Raw genomic sequence first — 19,164 nt, 5'->3', positions numbered from 1 at the left:
CCTCCAGTGCCATGCAGATGACACTCAGCTCATTTTCAGGCTCCCTTCTGCCACATCTTCTCTTTCTCTCATTTCTGACTGTCTGTCTGCTATTCAGGAGTGGTGTGCCGCCAATGATCTCTGCCTTAATGCCACTAAAACGGAGATTCTCCTCATCGGCACACCTGCTCCCTCCTTTCCTGTCACTCTCTGGCCGGCCTCCCTTGGCCCTCTTCCTGCTCCCACCTTTGAGGCTAAGAACCTTATGGTCATCTTTGACTTCACACTCTCATTCTCTCCTCACATATCTGATGTCTCTAAGAAGTCACATTACCAACTGCACCTCCTCAGAGGTATTCTTCCTTTTCTTTCCTTCCCCCAGAAGCTCACTGTCTCCAGAGCTCTGGTTCTCTCTAGACTGGACTATTGCAACAGCCTCTTTCTAAATCTGCCTGCTTCTACTCTCTGCCCTCTGCAACTCATCCAAAACAGGACTGCAAGACTTGTCCTTGGCCTCAAGCCCAGGGATTGTATCTCTCCAGCACTGAAATCTCTGCACTGGCTCCCAGTGGCTGCAAGGATTAAGTTCAAAACCCTCTACATTGTCCACAAGGCCTTCTGGGCCCTGGAGCCTCAATACCTCCAACTCTCTCTTCGTAAATATCTTCCTTCTCAAGCTCTTATCTCCTCCACCTCCAACTCCCTCAGAGTCAGTCGCTTCTCCAAGCAACGAGTTGGTGGTAGATCTCTTTCTTCGGCTGGGGCCTCCCTCTAGAACAGCCTCCCTGCCTCTCTGAAACTTGAGGAGAACCATCTCCAGTTCCAGAAGCACCTCAAAACCCTTCTCTTTGCTTCTGCTTTTTCTCCTCCTCTCCCCTGCTGACTTCCTGGTTTATACTGAAACTGCACTGGTTACCTGGCCACCCTCTGATCTCGGGCCCAGGTCCCCTCCCCTGCCAGTTGCACTCCTGCTCTGCCTTCCTGGCAACCCCTGCACTTTGGGACTATTTTTCTGTATCCCTACAGTCCCACTAACAGCACTTGACACCTGATGTCTGAACTTACCCTTGCACTGCCACCTGCTGGCTGTACTTTTACATTGTTATTTATTTTATTATCCCATGTACTGCACTGTCCCCTCTCCGCTTCCCCCGCACTTACCTCCTTCCCCTTCCCATGCACTTGCACGATCTGAATGACTCCTGGCCTAGTAGGATCGCTGTGTGTCTTTCCTCTGTTCCCCCTCCCTTGCCTCGTCGCACCTTGAAACACTTGTGTATCGGCGCGTTAAAAATGCCATATCATATCATATCAAACCTCTGCATTTAAAACGCCTGACACTTTAGTGAGGCGTAATCACAGTCAAGGTACAATAACAGGGAGAGAGGTCTAATTGAAACTTGTGTTAGGGTTGCCAAAGGATGTGCGTTTTCCCTAGGTTTACAATGCAAACAAGTCAAGTCGCAAAATCTTTAGGAGTGCGCTATATAACTCAGATGTCTGCTCACTATAGTGAAGTTGACAGAGATGATCTTTGTGTGATTTTTGGTTGCTGGTAGTTCACCTCAGAACTAGAGGCAGTCATTTTGCTAGGGTCAAATTTGAACAGATATGTGACCATTTTTGGAACTGGATCAATCTTGCCAAGAACATGTTATGTTATGTTATTTTGCATTTATATAGCGCCTTATGTAGCATTGGTATGATCTCAAGGCGCTGGTAGGTTGAACGCCCTTGGGAACCGAAGTTCAAGTCAGTAGAGTGAGAGAGAGTCATAAGGTGCGTGTGACAACATCCCGAAATTGTTTACATATCTGTCAGGTCACTAAGGTTTTGAGGGTCTAGAGGTGAGTTCTAGTTTTCTACTGAGCATACAGGTGCTGTTTGATGATTATCTTTGCAGGGACAGCCATGAAGATAGAAGTAGGACGGTATAACCTGGGCATGGCAATGTACCATCAATGTAGATTGTGTGGGCCGATGTTCTTAGTACTCTTCAGGTGTTAATTCCCCCACCTGCCTGCCTGTAATCCACTGACACCCATGTTTTTGATTAACAATTGTGCATATCCTTCTAGGGGTAAGCCACAGGATTCACTCATCACCTTTGGTGTATAGTTGCCAGTGTGAATGGAGTAAATGAGAGACAATGTTGTGTGAATGAGTGCACGTGTGTGCTTTGTGTAGTGTAGTGTTGGAAATGGACAAAGTGTCGGATTTTCAATGGTGTGGCTGGGGCTGAGGGGCAGAGCTAGGTGTGGAATAATGTGGGTGCCCTGAATATTGGATGCTGCCAGCTTTGCATAAAACAAAGTGAATTTTGGGAACATAAGAATGACCACCAATTTATCGAACATGTCTGTGATAGTAATTAAAATGTGCATTCCTACCGAGTGTGGCGCCGCCCGATGAAGGGCGCGCACGCGGCGACGTGACGTTGCACGCCGTCGCGTGCAGTACAAATAAACAGGGCGTTTCCCGGCCGCATTAGAGCGACCGGGAAGCCCGAACCAAGACGGACGTGTGCGTCTCAGTCCTTGGTGCCGGGGCTTGCAGCGATGCGCGCGGGTGGCGCCAGTCGCCCTCAACAGTGGCGACGAGTGGGGGAAACGATGCCCGGGCCCGGCGGTGATCATCGGAACAATTTTTCACCTAAACGAGGTCGGATGACAGACTTCGTTTCACGCCGCGGGTAGTGCGTTGCCCACGCGGCCATTTTGTGCAACGGGCTGTGGGACTTCAGGAGGCTCCGGTTTGGGCCCTGAAGCGACCCCAGGCCTAATTTTTGGATTTTCTAGTAGCTGACAGCTACATCTACACGGAGTTATGCCCAAATAGTGCATCGACTCAATTTTGGGTTTTCTACGTCGAGTGGAAGCTAGGAGAAGGCCTATTTTGGCTGGGCCTGCTGAATCTATTTGTCCTTTGCCACAAATTTTTGGAACAGCTAAAGGCAGAATGCCTTTTTCATCCCCTTCATCATCATCCTGGTGACTCCACCAGCCTTCATCCTCTTCATCATCACAGAGGTGTTGGGAGCCACTGCATCCAGAGGTGGTCCATGCTGAGGGTCAATTTGGACTGGGTGTTTGAGTTGCGGCCCCTGATCAACATTCTGGGGTGCCTGTGCGCTCAAACTCATGAGTGACACCGAGGATCAGGACGGAGCACACGGTGTGGTGGCGCAGATTCATCCTCGTGCACCAGTGGCCCCGCAGGGTCGACAACCTCCAATGCAGCAACCGGCCGCTCCAGCAGATGGTCAGGCAGCGGTTCCGGCTCTCCAACCCCCAGTTCAACCAGCTGCTGCACCTGGTGTCCAACAAGCGGCGCCTGCCATGGCCCAGGTACGTGCACATGCTGCCCTGCAGCCCATCCCCGAATTCGATGTGTCAGGCCCGCCATCCAGCTTGGGGCCCAGATGGGTGGACCGCCTGGACATGTATTTCAGGGCTGCACAAGTGGTCGATGACAACACCAGGCTGGCCACGATGTTATACTCGGCAGGGCCCTCTGTCCAGGAGACTTTTGAATCTCTGCCACAAGGGAATGGAACCTATAATCACGCAAAGGCCGCCCTCCAAGCATACTTTCTGCCCCTTGCCAACGCGGACTATGAGCGATTCGTGATGCTCTCTGCCAAACAAAAAGATGACAAGACTTTGGACACGTTCTATGGGCGCCTGAGGCGTCTGTCGCTCGCCTGTGCCTGGGGCGATGCAGAGGACATGATTAGGACCATGCTTATCCAGGCGTGCTCGTCAGGCAAGCTCAGGCGCCAAGTGCTGAGGGAGCCTGGGATAACGCTCCAGCGCATCCTTGAGCTAGGAAGGTGCCACGAGGTGTCAGAGTCGAGAGCCGCAAGAATGGAGGCCGGGTCGCGCCCTATCAAAACTGAAGAGATCTGCGCAATGTGGCGAGGGGGGAGGGGTGCCCGGAGATCTGGTGGCGGCACCCGAGACAGAGCCGGGAGGGCAGGCGAAATTTGCCAAAAATGCAGATACGACCTGCCCCACCCACCGGAATGCCCTGCAGCTGGAAAGACCTGTGGACGGTGCGGGTTGCCAGACAACTTCTCAAGGGTGTGTAGGGCGACTTTGCCCGTATTGGTGCCAAGGGGTCAGGGCCAAACTGTTTCCACTCGCCAAGGTCGGCCGTCCAACGTCGCTCAAGTGGACCAGAGCGAGGAGGAGGCCCAGGTGGAAGAAGCGGAGGAAGAAGACGAAGAGAACATATTCTTTGTCTCAAGTGTGGAGCTTCTAAGAAGTAGGAACCGATGACAACCAAGGTGCGTGATTGAAGTGAACCAGTCTCCAGTTCCTGTCCTCGTGGACACAGGGGCGTCAGTAAACGTCATGGCCCGAGAACATTACAACGCCATGGATCAGCCGCCCAGGCTAGTCACACCAAGGGCCCGCATCTTTGCGTTCAGTGGTGTGGAACCCATCCCTCTGGATGGGGCCTTTGTAGCAAAAGTGGAACACGATGGCTCTCACATCACAGCACGTTTCTACATGACCCCAGTGAGTAAGAACACTTTGTTGAGTTGTGCAGCGGCGGAAGCTCTCGGCATCGTCAGCTTCGCGTACTCCGTCTACCTGGAAGACATTAATGACTTGCTGGAGAAGCATCGTGCCCTGTTCAAGGGGATCGGGCAGATGGCCGGGGAGCCGGTGCGGCTGCACATTGATGATTCGGTACAGCCGGTGGCCCTCAAACATCGGAGGGTACCTTTCCACCTCCGTGAGCAGGTCGACAAAGAACTGGACAGCCTCGTCGATCTAGACATCATAGAAAAGGTGGAGGGCCCGACTCCCTGGGTGTCCCCCATAGTGGTGGCAAGGAAACTCAAACAACCGGGCGCAGTCCGGATCTGCGTGGACATGAGGGTCCCCAACAAAACAATCAAGAGGGAGAGGCACCTCACACCGACGCTGGATGACATAATTGCGGAGGTGCAGGGCGCTTGCTTCTTCTCGAAACTCAACCTCCGGGCCGGCTATCACCAGGTCGTCCTCCACCCCGAGTCAAGGTACATTACCACCTTCACCACACACCGGGGACTATATCGCTACAAAAGGCTGAGCTTTGGGGTGTCCTCGGCGGCGGAAGTATTTCAGAACATCATTCGGGGTGCCCTAGCTGACCTCGAGGGCGTCCTAAACATAAGCGACGACATTCTGGTGTTCGCAAGGACGGAGGTGGACCACCTGAGGCGTTTGGCAAAAACATTCGAGAGGCTGCAGTCGTTGGGACTCACCCTCCACAAGGAGAAGTGCGAGTTTCTGCGCCCCTCCCTGGAGTTCTTTGGGTTCGTGTTCAAGGAGGGGGGGGTGTCTCCCGACCCTAAGAAGGTACTGGACATACAGAAGGCACAACCACCGGAATCTACACCGAGCATGCAATGCACACTTGGTTTATGCTCATTTCATCAGTCAGAATAGTCATCATGACATTAAAATGTGTACAAAGAATTAAACGTATATACAGCTTTGTACTGTTTCAATGTTTGAGTTTGGGCTGTCCTGGTGAGCAAAGGACGGCTTTCAGATGCAGTTTGTAAAGGCGATATTACTGCACGTATTGAGACTCAAAAACTTGCAGCGTTCTAGATACTTGTGGCAGTCAGGGGCAGAGAGCTTGCGCAACGTATGGGGGTTTGAACCTCAGATCTACGCTGAATGTGCTCTGGCAAGACCATTTTTATCAAAGCGCATCTCCATCTTGTTCTGGCCTAATACATTCCCTGTTTGTGTGTGCGTTTTTGCTGGGACGGACGCTGAGGATCTGATTTTGGCGGGTGTGGGCTGAGGGGCAAGATTTGATGGCGGGGCAGGGTTGGGTTTGTATATTGCGGGGAGTGTGTGCATTTTTGTTGCATACAATCATGATAAAGCAAGCTTCAAGCATGATATGTTTTACCTGGCTTGACTGGCATTTGGGAGCAGGCAGTCTAGCCATTCCTTACTGTGACATGACATTTTTTCCTAGGCATGTATGATAAAGCAAGCATGATAATTGTTATTATTTTGCTAACCTGGCATTTGGGTGCAGTCCGTCTGGCCATTTCCTACTGTGATGTGACCTTTTTAATGGACAGCCATCCATGATTAAGAAACCATGATATGTTATTACATGATAAGTCTTATTGCCTGAGTAGACAGGCATTTTTATGCAGACAGTTTGGACATGTTTTCTTATTGTGGCATGCATTTCGAATGGAGAAGTCAACAGGAGTATGTCTTCTGTGAGGATACTGGCATATATTGGCTGAGACAGCCTGGACATGTTTTCTGATGGTATCATTACTGGCATTATGTTCAAAGCAAAAATGAGTATGTTCTTTTCTTATACGTGAATACTGGCATTTACATAGGTGCTTCCAAAGTGGACATGTATGGGCACAGCCAGTGTGGCATATATTGGGGGCAAAGGCATTATGGAAAGGCTCCTGTGCACTTTTGGTGAATTGCTTCTGTTGGATTTTTTTGTTAAAACCAAAGCACAGTTTTAACCTAGTTTTCAGATATTTTCTCGGAGATGGAGAGAATCTTCCCCATCCCGAACCAATTTTGGTTGGTTCGGACTCCCTCGTTACGCTCACATCCTCGGACGTATTTGTGGGAAATGTTTACACCCCTCCAATTAACTTGATCACCAGCCACCAATGGGGTGTGGCTATTGGGTGAATGGGTATGAATGTGTGCATGCAAGGTGGGGCCAGGCAAGGGGCATTGTATCATGGATGTTTTTGTACATATTTTACTGGTATTATTGGGCAAAGCCAACTTGATGAATGTTATTACATGGGGGAGGGACGTGGGTCTATAGCACAATAGGGCAGGCAGATTGGACAGTTTCTTTCAAGGCATTCATTACTCACATAAGCGGCAAGGCCAACATGATGTATGTTCTTACATGGGGAGTTTTGGGGCACTTGTGCAGACAGCAAGTACATGTTTTCTTAATGTGGCAATGCATGTTTTACTGGCGTTAAAGGCAAAGTCAACATGGTGGGTCTCTTACATATTGAGTAGAGGCATGTGTGAGGCCAAACAAGGAAATGGTTTATTTCTGTAGCATTGCATGTTTTACTGGCATTGAGGGCAACGTCAACATGAGTATTCATACATGGTGTTGAGGGGGGTTGGCCAAGTAATTTGTGCAGCAGCAGTAACATGTTTTCATCTTGTGACAAGAGAGTTTTACTGGCATTAAGGACACAGTCATACACGGGGATACTGGCAGTGCCCGCATGAACATGTTTTCTTATGGTATCATAAATGTTCATAATATTACTGGCCACACACAGGGTTGGCTGGTACATTTGGGTGTCAGCACTCAGGCGCCAGGCACAGCCCAGTGTTTCTGCGCTAGGTGGAAGATTTAAGGTTTGATTTAAACACATACTTCCATCCATCGCCTCATGCAGTATGCAGCATTTCTTTCCAGCAGCATGATCATCATGCACATCGTACATGCATGGTGGTCCAGGCATGTCCCAAGTGTGGTGCGGCCTGTGATATATTACTGAGCTTGGGGGGGGGGTGCAGCATGGTTCATAGGGGCGCCACCACATTTTGCGTTATGCCACTGTGGTAGTGTACACAAAAGGTGAGCCATCAGTCTTTGGTTCCAGAGTCAGAAAATTAATCTGTGAGTGTTGACTAGCTCTGCTGCATGCGTTATTAAGGACTTCTTGAGGGTAACCCCTCTCAAGTATCTCAGGGATACTTTATTACACTCTTCTTGGAAAACAGCCTTGTCAGATATGATCCTACGCAACCTTAGGAACTGACTGTAAGGAAAGGTTTTCTTGAGGTCCTCAGGATAAAAACATAAATAGTGCAGGGCAGTATTAACATCTATTGATTTTCTAAATATAGTTGTTGTCATCTCTCCATTAATTAATTGAATCTCCACATCAAGAAAATGTAGTTTGGGTTCACCAATATCCACAATGAATTTTATGCAGCAATGTCTTGTGTTAAGCAAATCAAGAAATCGGTTAAGCTCATCAACATTGCCACACTTTATCACAGATATAGTTTATGTATGTTTTCCAAATTGTCTATAATAGACCATAGTTCGTGGTGAGGGGCAGATAAACCCTCAAAATAGAACATGAACAAAGTAGCACACACCAGGGTCATGACTGACCACATTGATGTCCCAGATGCCTGTAAATAACACTGTCTATTGTACTTTAAAATAAAGTATTGAAAATAATGATTTTAGCAACCTCATTAACAAGAATGTTAAATGCCTGACATGACTCTTTATTAAAAAGGGTTCACTCAAGTGCCTCTAGACCCTCAGTGTGGGGTATTGACATGTAAAGACTTTGAATGTCAAAAGATATAAGAATACTATGAGGTGGTAAAGATCCTAAGTCCTTCAGGATGTTTATGAAATGGATAGTGTCTCTTAGGTGCGTTGATGCTTTTTGTACTATGGGTTGTAGTACTTTGTCTAGGTAGACAGCTGGTTGTTCAAATATACTATCAATCGTGGCAACTAATGGTTTTAAGGGTGAATTGTAGATGCCCTTGTGGATGTCTTTGTGGATCTTGGGCAAACTGTAGAAGAGCGGTGTAATCAGAAATTCCTTAGTCAAGAATTCTTTATTTTTAATGGAAATCCAGTCATTCTGATAAACTTTATCTATTGTCTCCTTAATAAGAGATTGGATCCTGGTCTATAGCTACATACGTAGATCCATACAATGGGCAAATATAGAACGTTGAATCCATTATTACCAATGACCCACCTTTGTTACTCACCGGCCGGCGAGTAGTCTGGGCAAGCGACCAGGATGGTTGTACTGGATGTTGCTCGAAGAGACGATATGGAGCCTCCACCTGAGCCTCCTCTCTGTTGAGGGAAATAAGCTCTTTTTGATGATATGACTCTCTGCTGCGCTTAATTGCAGACAGAGAGACCGATCACCCAAAAAAACGGGGAGAACACACCGCCACGGACCCAGCTGAAAGAAAAAGACAAATGGTAAATACTTGGTGAGAGCAAAGACCACCACAAGAAAAACCTCATCAAAGCAGGAAGTACCTGGGTCACCCACTCCCCTTGTAATTGAAAGGAACAAGAATGGAATTTCCCCTGTAAGTATACAAAAGATATTAGATTCTATTTTGATGGTTTCAGATAGGATATAATAAAGAAAAGTTAAGGAGGTCTTACCAGAACAGGAAATTAAATAACCTAATCAATCCAGGCTAGAAAACAACGGAAGTACAAAACAATAAACAGGAAGGTTAGTAGGGATGCTATACCCGGGCGGCACGAGGAGCGCACTAGATACGGGTAGGTGCACTTCTCAGCAAGGCGTCCCTGTGTGCACTTTCAGAAATGAGTCCTTGTGTACAATCAGCAAAGCGTCCTTGCGTATACTTGAGGAAATGGAGTCGGACTCCCTAAAAAGACACTTGAATTGAAGAAGGGTACAGTTCACAGTATACCTAAGGTGAAGTATTGCAGGAGGCTACACAAATAAGGTAGCCATGTTTCAGCAGCTCAAATGTTCCAAATAGAAATTGTAACAGGAAGAACTCACCCTCGATTTTGAGAGGTTGAAGCTGAGAACTTGGAGTCAGCTGGGAAGGTGAGGAAAACCAGGTGAAGGCGGTGGTTGGGTAATTCAGGACAGAGGTTTCTGTACGGGAAGAACAGCGAAAGGCAATCCAGTGGACAGGCAGCGAGGTCTGGTACACAGGTGGGCTAAAGACAGTACAGAATCAGGATGCAAGCAAACCGTAGGGCAGGCAAAGGTCCGGTACATGGGTAGGCAGAAGAATTGAGAAATCTCAAGGCAGTCCGTAAATGGAAAACAGGAACTGGTACACGGGAAGGCAAGGATTAGGAAAGGCACAGAAGACGAAACTTCAGATGCTGGTTGCAACGTTAATCAGAAGCAGCGTCCTTCCCGCTGCAGTGCCTAATATTATCCAGGAGGCGGAGCGCCGTAAGCCAGTCAGAGCTCACGTTCTGCATAGTCGGAACTACACGCAAAAGGTAGGTTTACTGGGAGTTGTAGGCAAAGGCTGGGTTGTTGATACTTTTGATGTTGTTGACCCCAATCTCCAGGGTAACCGCCACCGAGAGAAGAAAGGGGCTGAGAAACGTCGGATACTGCGGCGAAGCGTCACGACTTTGGTAGGTGCCTTGAAAGTGGTCTGTTTCACCTGGCGTGATGATGAGGCGAGCGGGTCATTCAGACACCGATGTGTGACAGCATCCACCCCCAAAGGCAGCGCCAACCCCTCTCGGGCATGAAAGCGGCGCAGAAGCACAGGAGATCGGATGTTCCCCAACGGTTCCCAGGATCTATCCTCCGGGCCGTATCCATTCCAATCAACAAGGTAGAACGGACGACCCCTGCGCAGCTGGAAATCCAGGATATCAGCCACCTCGTATTCGACATCGCCCCCCACCCTGATCGGAGGAGGACGAGCAGGCAAACAAGTAGAAGGCGGGCAAGGCTTTACCAGGGAAACATGAAAAACCGGATGCACTTTCCAAGATGAAAGCAGAGAAAGCCGCACAGCAACCGGACTAATCACCTCAGTGATGGCATACGGACCCACGAACTTGGGAAGGAGCAAGCGTTTTCCAGGGATCTTCAGGTTGCGAGTAGACAACCAAACTTTTGCACCCACTTTATAACTGGGAGCAGGAATCCTATGCAGATCCGCATACTTTTTTGCTTTAACCTGAGCACGGAGGAGATGTTCCAGAACAGATTTGCGAACAGATTTGAGATCCCGAATACAAGCTCGTTCAGCCGGGTTGTCAATGGGAAGCGTAAGATCCAGGGGCAAAGACCGAGGATAGCAGCCATAGAAAGCGAAGAAAGGAGAAACACCAGAGGCCGAATGTCGCAAGTTGTTATAGGTGAATTCGGCAGGTGGCAACATCGCCAACCAAGATGACTGGAAATGAAGACAGGGACAACGCAGGTATTGTTCAAGAGTTGCATTGACCCTCTCGGTTTGCCCATCCGTCTGCGGATGATAAGCAGAACTGAACCTGTCATCAACACCAAGAGACGATGTCAACGCCCTCCAGAAGCGGGACGTAAACTGAGGGCCCCGGTCCGAAACCACAATGGAAGGGAGCCCAAAGAATCGGAAAACATGCTTTAGAAACATGGAGGCCAATATAGGTGCAGAAGGCAGCCTGGAACACGGGATGAACAGTGCCATCTTAGTGAAATAATCGATGACAACCCAAATAGTATCAAAGCCATCCACAGAGGGCAGATCCTCCCTAAAATCCATAGAGACCATATACCATGGTTTATGTGGTACCGGAAGAGGCTGCAACAAACCCACAGGTTTAGATCTAGAGATTTTAGACTGAGAGCATACAGAACAGGAGGCCAAATAATCAATGACGTCGCTGGACATAGAAAGCCACCAAGCCCAACGGCGCAAAGAGTCAAGGGTTTTTTGTTGTCCCAGGTGAGCCGCCATCAGTGAATCATGAGACCAAGCAAGTGCGCGTAAACGCGCATCACCATGAGGTAGAAACAATCTCCCCTGGATGTAGGGCAAACCCTACACTATATCGAGGTTGAGAGCCTCACAATCCCTTGCATGCGAGGAAACCCAATCAGATATCAGGGAGCGTAATGGAGGCTGAGGGGTGCACCCACAGACCACTCTACAGGGTAGCAGGAGAGAGTGGTTGTTAGTTTTACCACCAGGATTGGAAGACAAACGTGACAAGGCGTCAGCACATGTATTGAACCGGGCTGGCCGATAAGTAATGGTGACATTAAATTGTGAAAAGAAGAGATGCCAGTGAGCCTGTCTAGCGGTAAGACATTTCATGGATTTGAACACAAGGAGACTCCGATGATCTGAAAAGACCGTGACAGGATGACGCGCACCCAGCAAATGATGTCTCCATTCAGAAAAGGCGTCCTTGATGGCCAACAACTCTCTTTCCGTGATGGGGTAGTTCTGTTCATACTGAGTCAACTTCCGTGAATGAAAAGCAACCGGATGGATCTCTCCCGAATCGGGACAACGCTGGGATAGTACTGCCCCTATGGCAGAGCCTGAGGCATCGGCCTCCACTAGGTATGGTAAGAGCAGATTAGGATGTTGCAGTACTGGAGCAGTCGAGAAGGCGGCTTTCAGAGCTTCAAAGGACTGTTGCGCCTCCAGACTCCATTGAAATGCCCGTTTAGAGCTGGTCAAGGCTGTCAGAGGAGCTGAAATGGATGAAAACGAGTGAATGAAGCGTCTGTAAAAGTTTGAAAAACCCAAAAAGGATTGTAAAGCCTTGGTAGTAGTAGGCACAGGCCAGTCAAGAACAGCTCTAACTTTAGAATGGCTCATTCTAATTCCGTGATTAGTAAGGTCGTACCACAAGAACTCCACTTCAGTAGAATTGAACACGCATTTTTCTGCTTTAACAAATAAATGATTGTCTCGTAGTCTCTGAAGCACGAAGCGAACATGGTCAATGTGTTCCTCCATGGAAGAGGAGTATATCAAAATGTTGTCTAAGTAGACAAAGACAAATTGATCCAGACAGTCATGAAAAATATCGTTCATGAATGCCTGGAAAGTAGCAGGCGCATTACACAGCCCAAAGGGCATCACCAGGTACTCAAACAGTCCATACCGGGTCTTAAAGGCTGTCTTCCACTCATCCCCCTCTCGTATTCGAACAAGATTATATGCACCTCGAAGGTCCAGTTTAGTGAAAACTACCGAAGAACCAAGCTGATCCAAAAGAACAGATATCAGCGGAAGAGGGTATTGATTCTTTACAGTTATAGCGTTCAAGACCCTGTAATCAATGCAAGGGCGAAGATCGCCTTCTTTCTTAGGGACGAAAAAGAGGGGAGATGCCGCAGGAGATCTAGATGGTCTGATGAACCCAGTGGTCAAGGCCTTGTCGATGTGTTCCTTAAGTACCTTGTCTTCGGGCAGAGTAAGCGAGTACACCCTTCCTGCTGATATCTTAGCTCCTGGCACTAAATCAATAGGGCAGTCATAGGGTCTATGAGGGGGCAGAACATCTGCACCCCCTTTGTCAAAGACATCCCGGAAGGCACTGTATTCTATGGGAACATGGACTTCCGTGACAGTAGTAATGGCACCGATAAGTGCATTGGAGGCTGCCAATGTCTGACAAGAAGATACCGGACACACGTTCGAGTCCTTAAAACATTTCTCATTGCAGACCGGGGAAGGAAATTGGACAGTTTTTGCAGCCCAATCAATGGCCGGGTTGTGATAGCGTAACCATGGAACTCCCAGGATGACCCGAAACTGGGGTGCTTTGATCAAATCGAAGGAGATTGTCTCCACATGTCCGTCTTCTGTTTGCATGCTGACGAGAGAGGTGTTTTGGTTTACCAACCCAGAGACCAGAGAAGTGCCGTCCACAGCGTGGACTGCCTCTGGTTGGGCCTTATCTAATACAGGAACCTTGTTACTGATGGCTTAATCATAGTCCATATAATTCCCTGTTGCCCCAGAATCGATGATAGCCAGAGAAGAAAAAGAAGTGTCAGAAGTTGCAATAAATACTACTGGCAAAGTGACAGGGGTGGAGGCTGTACCATGAGAGACCAATGATAAGATTCCCGGCGTAGGGACTCTGTCTATCGCCAGGATTTGGCGTTTCCCACCTTCTTGTTGGGTTTCTTTGGACAGTCTTTCAGCGGGTGTTCGGCTGAGCCACAGTACATGCATAGATTGGGAGATCGTCGATACTCACGTTGCGCAGGAGTTAGAGGGCCCCCCAACGCCCCCACTTGCATTGGCTCTGGAGCAGAAGAGTGCGTGGGAACAGGGTCAAAGGTGGGAGTTATGTTTGCTTGTGGCTTACGTTCCCCCTTCCTTTCGGACCTTCTGGCGTCTAACTGCAAGACTAAATCCAAAAGTTCCCCAAAAACAGTAGGAACCACGGGGACAGTAGCTAGGGTGTCTTTTAATTTCTCAGACAAACCTTTATAGAATACTGCCGATTTCTTCTCCTCAGGCCAATCTGTTTCAGCCGCCAATTGGTTGAAACGAGTGAGGTAGGTAAACAGAGTGGAAGTGCCCTGGCGCAGGTTCAAAAATTCCAGGTCTGTGGCCTGTGACTTGTAGCGGGTATCAAAGACCCTGTTCATGGCTGTGGTAAGAGCATCACAGTCGTATAAAACGTAACTGTTAGATTCAAGTAAAGGGTTAGCCCAAGCAGCTGCCATCCCCCCAGATGAGAAAGAATGAAAGCCGCCTTTGTTGTGGAATTGGGGAAAGCAGTTGGGCGGCAAAGAAAGTGTAGTTTACACTGATTAATGAACGTACGGTATTGTTTTGGATCACCTGTGAAACGCTCCGGGGGGCCAACGGAAACTGTGTAGCCATGAGCACAGGGGTTGCAGAAAACCCAGAGGCGGCAGCCGTAGGGCCGCCAGAACCTGAAGCCGTAGCACCAGAGGAATCTATGCCCAGAGTCTGAGAAGCTGGAAACCTCTTCAGGCTGTCAATCCTGTAATGCAATGCATCATGCACTGCCGTCATATCTGTACGGAGTTCGGACACCAAGCGAACTAAAGCATTTAGAGGGTCCGTCTCTTCCATGGCTTCTGATTTTGTTACTCACCGGCCGGCGAGTAGTCTGGGCAAGCGACCAGGATGGTTGTACTGGATGTTGCTTGAAGAGCTTGAGATGGAGCCTCCACCTGAGCCTCCTCTCTGTTGAGGGAAATAAGCTCTTTTTGATGATATGACTCTCTGCTGCGCTTAATCGCAGACAGAGAGACCGATCACCCAAAAGAGCGGGGAGAACACACTGCCACGGACACAGCTGAAAGAAAAAGACAAATGGTAAATACTTGGTGAGAGCAAAGACCACCACAAGAAAAACCTCACCAAAGCAGGAAGTACCTGGGTCACCCACTCCCCTGGTAATTGAAAGGAACAAGAATGGAATTTCCCCTGTAAGTATAGAAAAGATATTAGATTCTATTTTGATGGTTTCAGATAGGATATCATAAAGAAGAGTTAAGGAGGTCTTACCAGAACAGGAAATGAAATAACCTAATCATTCCAGGCTAGAAAACAACGGAAGTACAAAACAATAAACAGGAAGGTTAGTAGGGATGCTATACCCGGGCGGCACGAGGAGCGCACTAGATACGGGTAGGTGCACTTCTCAGCAAGGCGTCCCTGTGTGCACTTTCAGAAATTAGTCCTTGTGTACAATCAGCAAAGCGTCCTTGCGTACACTTGAGGAAATGGAGTCGGAATCCACAAAAAGACACTTGAATTGAAGAAGGGTACAGTTCACAGTATACCTAAGGTGAAGTATTGCAGGAGGCTACACAAATAAGGTAGCCATGTTTCAGTAGCTCAAATGTTCCAAATAGAAATTGTAACAGGAAGAACTCACCCTCGATTTTGAGAGGTTGAAGCTGAGAACTTGGAGTCAGCTGGGAAGGTGAAGAAAACCAGGTGAAGGCGGTGGTTGGGTAATTCAGGACAGAAGTTTCTGTACGGGAAGAACAGCGAAAGGCAATCCAGTGGACAGGCAGCGAGGTCTGGTACACAGGCGGGCTAAAGACAGTACAGAATCAGGATGCAAGCAAACCGTAGGGCAGGCAAAGGTCCGGTACACGGGTAGGCAGAAGAATTGAGAAATCTCAAGGCAGTCCATAAATGGAAAACAGGAACTGGTACACGGAAAGGCAATGATTAGGAAAGGCACAGAAGACGAAACTTCAGATGCCGGTTGCAACGTTAATCAGAAGCAGCGTCCTTCCCGCTGCAGTGCCTAATACTACCCAGGAGGCGGAGCGCCATATGCTCGTCAGAGCTCACGTTCCGCATAGTCGGAACTACACGCAAAAGGTAGGTTTCCTGGGAGTTGTAGGCAAAGGCTGGGTTGTTGATACTTTTGATGTTGTTGACCCCAATCTCCAGGGTAACCGCCACCGAGAGAAGTAAGGGGCTGAGAAACGTCGGATACTGTGGCGAAGCGTCACGACTTTGGTAGGTGCCTTGAAAGTGATCTGTTTCGCCTGGCGTGATGAGGAGGCGAGCGGGTCATTCAGACCCCGATGTGTAACAACCCTTGTCCGCTGGTTTAAGCATAAGAGAGTGATCATCAGCTAGGTTTTTTATTAAGCAGCTCCGTTATCCCCTGATCTTATAGCCTCTAATTCTATTGTATTTGATTTTTTCAGTTCAGTGATCATCTGGCTCTCCATCAGACCTATGGTTGTATTATTCACATATGGGTGCTCTTTGGTTTAATCTCAAGAAAATCAAAAGACACTGATGGTTCCTCAGGTGGGTGGGGGTTGAAGATCAAAAAAAGTCCTCAACTTGCTTACATGTCTAAACAAATTAGTGCGCTCTTCCAAAAATGTAGTACCTTGGGTAGGTGTAAAAGATATCCCAAAGTTCAAGATGTCCAGTTGATCCTTCAATAGGTGTTTACTAGAGATATTTACAACTAACTGGTCACCTGTTTGTTCTTCAATCTTACACTTCTTGTTACCTCTTCTAGTGTTTTCTTTCTAAAAAAAGAAGCTGTTAAGGTAGAAGGTTGGGTTAACTTAAGGTTAAAACCTGTCTCAGTAAGGTCACTGACTGTGGTGTCAATTAGAACTGATATTGAATTGGTAGTGGGTGTGTTGGGTTCCCCACTACTGTTGGAGGTATCACTACTAAGGTCACTATCAGTCAGTTGAGCAGTCTTGGGATGGGGTCTATCCACTCTGGATGGTTTGTTAAGATGACAGAATTCTTGCCAACTGTATCATGACAGTAATCGAAGGTGTCCCTTCTGAATTTACAGATTTTCCGTTACTCAATGTCCCTCTTGTATGATTCTAATGTGGTGTTAATATCAATGAGAATTGACTACAATTCCTCCCTTGATTTAAAAGATGCAAGTTGTTGTGTTAATTCACACATTTCTGTATCTATTTGAAAAACAGTTTTTGATAATTCTTCAATTGTCAAGAGTATTAAGTCCACCTTTTGACAAATTCAGGTTTATCTTTACATAAGGTAGGAAGAAGGTAGATCCTTAAACCCCTTGGGATTCTATGGGCATGGTAATAATGGGCTAGTGTTGAAGCATGAAGCTTCGGAGAAATCTCTCCATGGATTATCTTCTCTAAGTGAGAAATTATACATTCTGTGTCTGTGTTTATTGAAGATGGGGTATCTATATCTTTAATCAAATTTAAAATTCTCGAAGCCTCTTGTTGATCAAAAATCAATGTGTTTGTCTGTAATCTAGTTGATTTTTGAAAATGACATATTGAATAAAGAATGAATTTATGTCCACACTGGAGGACACTTGCGTCCCTTGCACACCAACTACCTGCAAATGCAGTCAACAGTATAGAATTTCCAAAAATCGCAAAACCAAGATATAATCAGACAAAATATTTGAAGTAGAGCTCAGCGCATTTCGGGTATAACTTTTCTTCAGGCAGAGCAAATACAGCAATCTGTGGAGTATCAATTTTAAACATTAATTTAGAAATCTATTAGTGAGTCCAAATTAATTACATTTTGTACAAAATGTGAAATGTTAATAGAGTATTACCATGTCCAGTTGTCCAATACCCAAATCTGCAAATGTATTTTCGAACACCATATGAGGTTGTTAGGATAGACCTATCAAAGATACAAGGGTGATCTCCTTTTGTGTACACTATGAAATATTCTAGTCACAGTCTCAATGCAAAAACAAAAGGTGACAAAAAAACCTATATGGAGGAGGAAAAAGGTTGAAATCACATCAGGCTAGAGGTGGGGAGGGGGAAAGAGGACATCATGTGAAATTGGGGAGTTGGGGGTGGTCTGTGGAGCCAGTTACAGTACTAGCATTTTCACATTATCGGGGGAAAAACAGGGGAATCTCGCACGATTGCCACAGTAATAACGCAAGATGCGCTCGGAAATGAAAATGTGTCCCATAAAGCAAAGAGAGGAATGGGAGGGGGACAGAGAGGTACAAATCAACCTTTGTCGGTGGGGGGGACATAAGGAAAAGGAAGGAGGGATATGTGGAGCATTATCACTGTAATTAGTACTAGATTAACGTGGTAATTATCAGGGGAATGGGAACTGAGGGAAAAACAAAAGAAAATGGGGGGACATTGGTTGTGATCACACCTACTATGCAGGGGGAAATGGGTATTTGTGCCAGTGGCCCATGTCAGTGGGCCACAAAGAAACCTATTGGTGCAACATGTGCAACGGTCACCGCCAAAGGCGATGATGAGTGGATTTGAAAGAAACATAGTGCATTAAAATATACAGTGGCCGGGGCCAAATGTCGTGGGTATGCAGTAATAGAATTGTGGCCAAAAAGTCGCCTGTACACAAAATCACGGAAAAAATGCTGTGGTTTGACCTGGGAAAGGTGTACCCCATTATACCATTTAAGGTGAGCAGGGGTGGCAGGGGTGTCCCCCGCTCCCCTTAAATGGTATAATGGGTCTGGGGTTGCAGGGGTGTCCCCCGCAACCTTACATGGATTGCGGCGGCAAAACCATAGACTTTTTGCCGCAATTTTTTGTGTAAACAGCAATTTTTGCCACAATTTAACACATGCAACCACGTCATGCTCACTAGCCAGGGCCAAAATACATGCCTAGTGGGCCCCAAGGTAATCGTGGCTGTGGCCAAAACCTATTGGTGCAACATGCACAGTGGGCACAGCCGAAGGTGTTTGTGGAGGAGACCACAAGTGTTTTCAGCGACTGGCGGTGCCTGGAGGGGGGCCCAATTTGAGCAACATTCAAAACGACAAACGTTGCACGGTACGCAGCACGGAAGTGAGGTAGAAGTGGTGTCCGGTGCTTGCGGAAGAGAACAAAAGTGTTTGCAGTGACTGGCGGTGCAGGACCAATTGGAGCAACATTTGAAACGACATCTGCTCACAGAGCGCGGCACAGAAGTGAGGCAGAAGTGGTCTGTGAAGGTCTGCGGGGATCTGTGCGTGAATGGACAAAGCAATCGATTTTCATATCATATGAGGCTCTGAATGCCCTCTCCAGTCTCAAAGTCGCAGCAGTGAGTGAAATTGTGCATTTTTGTTTATGTTGGCAATGAAAGTTATAACTCCTTGCCTCCTCCTCTCCAGATAAACTGCTACTCGCTCAGGAGTGGTAACCAGCCTTGTTTAAGCAGGAAC

Source organism: Ambystoma mexicanum, chromosome 7p (assembly GCF_040938575.1).
Source record: "Ambystoma mexicanum isolate Mex_15411 chromosome 7p, UKY_AmexF1_1, whole genome shotgun sequence".
Classification (NCBI taxonomy): Eukaryota; Metazoa; Chordata; class Amphibia; order Caudata; family Ambystomatidae; genus Ambystoma; species Ambystoma mexicanum.
The sequence above is the reverse complement of the archived record's forward strand: the minus strand, read 5'-3'. Positions refer to the sequence as shown.